This window comes from Rutidosis leptorrhynchoides, chromosome 11, assembly GCF_046630445.1.
Source record: "Rutidosis leptorrhynchoides isolate AG116_Rl617_1_P2 chromosome 11, CSIRO_AGI_Rlap_v1, whole genome shotgun sequence".
NCBI classification, from domain to species: Eukaryota; Viridiplantae; Streptophyta; class Magnoliopsida; order Asterales; family Asteraceae; genus Rutidosis; species Rutidosis leptorrhynchoides.
The window spans coordinates 239,034,252-239,040,251 of NC_092343.1; positions in this window are offsets into that span (position 1 = coordinate 239,034,252).

Consider the following 6,000-nt stretch of genomic DNA (forward strand, 5'->3'; position numbering starts at 1 on the left):
AAAGCTAAAAAGTACAAGATACAATTAAAAAGGTTCAAATTATTGATGAAGAACGTCTAAAAACGACAAGAGTACAAGTTACAAAACGCAAAGTACACGATATAAAATTGTACGAAAAGGCGTTCGAAAATCCGGAACCGAGGCATGAACCAACTTTCAACGCTCGACGCAACGGAGCTGAAAGTACAAGTCAACTATGCACAAAAATATAATATAATATTTAAATAATTCATAATAAGAATAATATTAAATAATAAAAAGTTGTTAATTGAGCATAGTTCAGGGGTCATAAGTGAAAATTCAAATTAATCTTTTGCCTATAAAAGGCGATGTAATTCAATGAATTGAGTACACCTTTTTCAATTCTCTTTCTCTTTACGTATATAATATATATATATATATATATATATATATATATATATATATATATATATATAATTTTAATTTTAATTTAAGTTTAATAATAATTGGGTTATTGTAAGAAATGTTTTACGGGTTTTAAGTCGAAGCTCTGCCCGTGTAATACTACGCTATTAATACCCACTGTAAGTTATGTTTATATTATTTTCATTAATGTATAGTAGCTAAGCCGTTATTATGCTTATTTAATACCGAAGTAATCGTGATGTTAGGCTAAATACTAAAAATTGGGGTAATTGGGCTTTGGACCATAATTGGGGTTTGGACAAAAGAACGACACTTGTGGAAATTAGACTATGGGCTTTTAATGGGCTTTATATTTAATTAACGATACCTCATTAATTTTATATAAAGGTTATAATTTTATGTATCTATAAATATCCATATACGCTTAATCGGATACGGTGGGCGGGATATTTATAAGTACATATTATTGTTCATTTGACCGGACACGGGGGGTGAATTATTGGCCACTAGAATAGTTGAAACAGGGGTGGATTACATTTAAGGAAACTTGGGTGTAATTGTTAACAAAGTATTAAAACCTTGGAATACACGCAGTCGCTAACCTGGTGTATTCATTAAACAAAGAATTAAGACCTTGTTACAGTTTAAATCCCCAATTAGTTGGAATATTTGACTTCGGACATAAGGACTATTTGACGAAGAAACTCGCATTTATAATTATGCCCGTTGGACCATTATGGACAAAACCGTATGGACATCTTGAATAATCCAGGACAAAGGACAATTAACCCATCGGACTAAAACTAAAAATTAACACGTCGAACATCATGATTACGGAAGTTTAAATAAGCATAATTGTTTTATTGTTTTTTTCATCGTACTTTCATTTACTGTAATTTTATTTATTGACATTTTAATTTTGTTATTTATTTTATGCACTTTAAATTCCGTCATTTATTTTTACGCTTAAAATCGACAAACCGGTCATTAAACGGTAAAAACCCCCTTTTATAATAATAATAATACTACTAGTACATATATATATTTTTGCATTTTTACAAATATTGTGTGTAAAAATATAGCGTTAAACATAACTAGCTCCCTGTGAAACGAACCGGACTTACTAAAAACTACACTACTCTACGATTAGGTACACTGCCTATAGTGTTGTAGCAAGGTTTAGGTATATCCCATCCGTAAATTAATAAAACTTGTGTAATATTTTGTAGCATTCCGTAGTAAAAATATAACACTATTTTGTATACACCCCCTACGACATCAAGTTTTTGGCGCCGCTGCTGGGGAGCGCTAAAACGCTATATTTTTAATAATATAATAATATTGAAATAAATATAATAATATAATAATATTGAAATAGAATATAATAATATAATAATATTGAAATAGAATATAATAATATAATAATATTTTAGAATCTTTTTAAATCGTAAAAGTTTTAAAAAGTCGTATTTATTAAATACTTCAGGGGTATATTATGTAACTTATAATTAATAATTTCTATAATGTCGCTTTCATGTGAATAGTAAATTTATTAATAATCGTAAAAGTTTTATAAAGTCGTATTTACTAAATACTTCAGGGGTATATTATGTAACTTGTAATTAATAATTACTATCATGTCGCTTTCATGTGAATAGTAAATTAATTAATTTCTTTTCATTTACTATTCATGAATAGTAAATGAGTTAAAAAAAAATCTTAAAAAATATTTGTGTAAAAAAAAAACGTTTTTTTTAAGAAAAAAAAAATTCGTTTTTAAAAAAAAAAAAAAAAATTTAAAAAAAAAAAAAATTCCTTTTTTTTTAAAAAAAATTTAAAAAAAAATTAAATTTTTTATTTTTTTTTAAAAAAAATTAAATTTTATTACCTTTAGATTTTTAGACTCTAGTTACAATTTTTAGTATTAAGTTTAGTTTTGCCATAGTTATTTTTATTTCTAGATTTTTTTAGGCTTTGCCGTAAAATCCCTTAAGTGCTTATTCCTTAAACTAAGATTTAGGTGCTTTAGAATTTTGCGACGCCGTTTTTTCGCACTACCTTCTTATTTTTATTTTTCGACCTTTTATTTTTCGACATTTTTCGACGCGCAATCTATTTTTTTCTTATTTCTCGACGCTCTAGTTTTTAGGACTTAGAAATTTCTCTATTTCTTATCTAATATCTCAAACGGAAAGAAAAATTATTTAAGTGGTTAAATTAATGGACGTTGACATTTTTCTGGTTCGTAGTAATAGTTGGATTTGTTAGTGGCTAGTTGTGGGCTTCCGATTTAAAGGGTCCTGGCTACCTGCTACATCTTTTGGCTATTCGAAACGTGGGCAAAAATCAGAAAAGTCTATTATTTGGACAACTTATATAAGTTTTTCTATTTTTATAACTAATAGGATGATTATTGAATGCACCACATTGTAGCTAAAATTGGGCCATCGCAATAAAATGGAAAATTTTGAAAACAAGGCCTTGGAAACTCTTTTTGAACTCCAAAATCAATTAAATCAATACTCTCAACCGAGTGTTGATGACAATTCGCTCAGTCAATCTTGGATCGCGAACGACGAAACAATAACTGGTTGTGAAATTTGTGGAGATTATCACTCAACATGGGAATGTTATTATTACGTTCCTATGGAAAATTATGCACCCACAGAACCTGAATGGAACGATTATGAAGAACACAATTCAAACTGGGATTATTCCCAAGAATATATCCAAACTCAACAACCAGAAGACGAGGAAAATTACGTGTCCGAAAATTCTTTAGATCATATAAAAATCAAACTCGAAGAACTTGATGCTCAAAAGGAACAAATGAGAGAGTTTGTAAACCGGCAAGCTGAAACTCTATCAGATTACACACCTGTTAATCTGAGGAGTATTGTGCAAGAAAATCTCAAATCATCGAATTTTGATGAATTCGAGAGCTCCGAAATCACCAACTATCCCGATGATACTTTTTATTCAGCCTTACCAATTTCACAAAATATCGACACATTAGCCTCTACCGACGAAATCATCAATCCATCAATGGATGATGAAGAAGAAATAAGGGTAACAAATTGGTACTCTTGGGAAAACAATAACGTTGAAAATTTTACCCCCGAGACCAAACCGAACTTCACCATTCCACAACCTTCCAACCCAATATTCTTAATAGACGAGTCATCCACCGAAGATGAGCTAAGAGCTGTAATAGATAATGACACCTCGAATTTCACCCAATTGGGTAATAGAGGTGAAAACTTTAATCCCGAGAATAAACGGAAGGAAACTTTAGGAATTGTTCACCCTATAGATATAAGTATGTCGGTATATATCGATCCATTTGACCAAGAACCAGAAAAGAGACATATCCATTTACTAAAAGCTACACTTAAAAAAGAATTAAGTAGTGAAGATCGGGTGAGTCTAAACTTTAAACCCATTGATATATTATACACCTCCCGAGATGTAAATAACTGGCTCACTATTCTAATTCGAGGAACTTATTCCACCGACTTCACATGTCGTCAGCTAAGTATGGGGAAGTCTAACCCCACTTAACGTTAAATTAGGGTTCGGGTTAGTGCATAACTCGTTAATAAAAATGCATGATAAGTTAGGGTAAAATACGCATTTTCAAAAATTATCAAACAGTTCAGAAAAGCAACCATTTTTGAAGAAAAACATGTGTGATAAAACAATAGAAGAAATGGACGATGAGGCGCGCCATCTATCATTCGACGAGCTTTGTAAGTACAAATTAGGTATTTTTAATCACTTTTCTACACTAATCACCCTCATGAATTTATAATTAGAGTCTGATTTTATGCAAATGAGGGCATTGCATGATCTCAAGTGTGGGGAAGGGTTATAAATTCTCTCGGGTTTATACTTAGTTTAATTGCCAAATTTTGTGAAAATTTGAAAAATTTTCAACTAAATGAATTTAAAATCATGTTTATACATATTTATGAACGATGAAAACTAGGTGATAATACCGAAATTATCGTTACCTCGAAAAGGACATAAATTGAGAAACAATCAAAAATGCTTGAGTTCATTTAAAATGGAATAAAGGAGAATAAAAAGGCAAAGAAAGAAACTAAGTGTGGGGAGAATGAACCAAGTTATTCAATTAAAAACTATCTATCACATGTTTCTGTAAAGTTATTTCAGGTTCTTTTGTTTTGAACTAAATTAATTGTTTTACCCGATGAAAGAAAAGAAGAGATGGATCTACACGATGAATCAATTCCATCATTAAAAGGAAGTAAAGTCTTCCGAAAAAGACACGCGCTTCTTGATTTAGGTCATGAAGTTGTCGTCCAGACCAGCTGTAGGTTGACGAAAATTCTAGAAAAGTCATCACTAAAATCAGCAGGAAATCCACGGACCTCAGCATCAAACAGGGTCGCCAGGTGGTCAGATTTATCCTAACCATGAGAAGGATTTATCTCGTACAATGGGGAGGCACCGTGCAAATTAGCTTGATAAGACTAATGAATCAGATCCCCAGAAAGGATAATCTCCTTAAAGATTAAAAATCAGCTTTTAAGACTGATATTACTCAATCCTTGAGATTGACCTTAAAGATTGAGAATTACAAACTCATGGAATTCGATGATATCTAAACTCGAGCTTGAACGAGAAAATATTTTGATCAAAAATACAAACCGATTTGTTTTCTGAAAACCCATTTTCAATGCGTTCATTACCATTGAACGTAAAATCCTAGGAATTCATCTGGAATTCATTAGGTCACCTGAACCAAATCGGGTGTCAACCGTAAGAACGGTGGTTGCATAGCATGGTCGGAGACAGGACCTTGTGCCAGACCGAAAAATTATAGGATGATCTTTACTATTGCTCCTACCAAGGATAGTTCTAGCATCCGACACGTTTAAAGACCATAATCATCTGCATGTCATTAGACATTGCCTTAACAGTTTCTTGTTCATCGCTTTCCTTTACAACCGGACGGTAGTTTACCGAAAGGTAATATACGGGACAAGTAAACTGGACGTGTTACTTTCCTAATACAAGGTTAGCAAGTGGGTGACACAAAACCATAAGTTTTGAGCTAAAATTTTCAAATCTGAAACCCACAAAACCCACAAAAATCATTTTGCAAACACCGGTGAAGGGTTATTCCGGAAAACTTGTCTAGGGTAAAATCTAGCTTGAATTTTCAAAAGATCAAATGTTTTCATAAAGATCCAATTTCCTTAAGGATCTACATTTTCATAAGTCATGTGGGACTTTAAACCGCCTTTCAAATGTGCACTTTGCTTTGGAAACCGAAAGTAAATCGGCTATTTGATTGCAAGTGTCGTTGACCTAAACCCGAGGCAACTGTGGATGACACACCCACCTTTAACCATGGTTCTATCATTACTATCATTGTTTATACCGCCGTATTAAAATCACTGATGTACAAAGTGTGAAGAATAAAGAAGTGATTCGTATGTTTTTATTTCAAGACTGTATTGCTTGAGGACAAGCAACGCTCAAGTGTGGGGATATTGATAAGGCTAAAAAGGAACATATATTTCATAGCATTATCCCCCAAGAAAGACAAGATTTTAGTTGCAATTGTTCCATTTTCAAGTAATA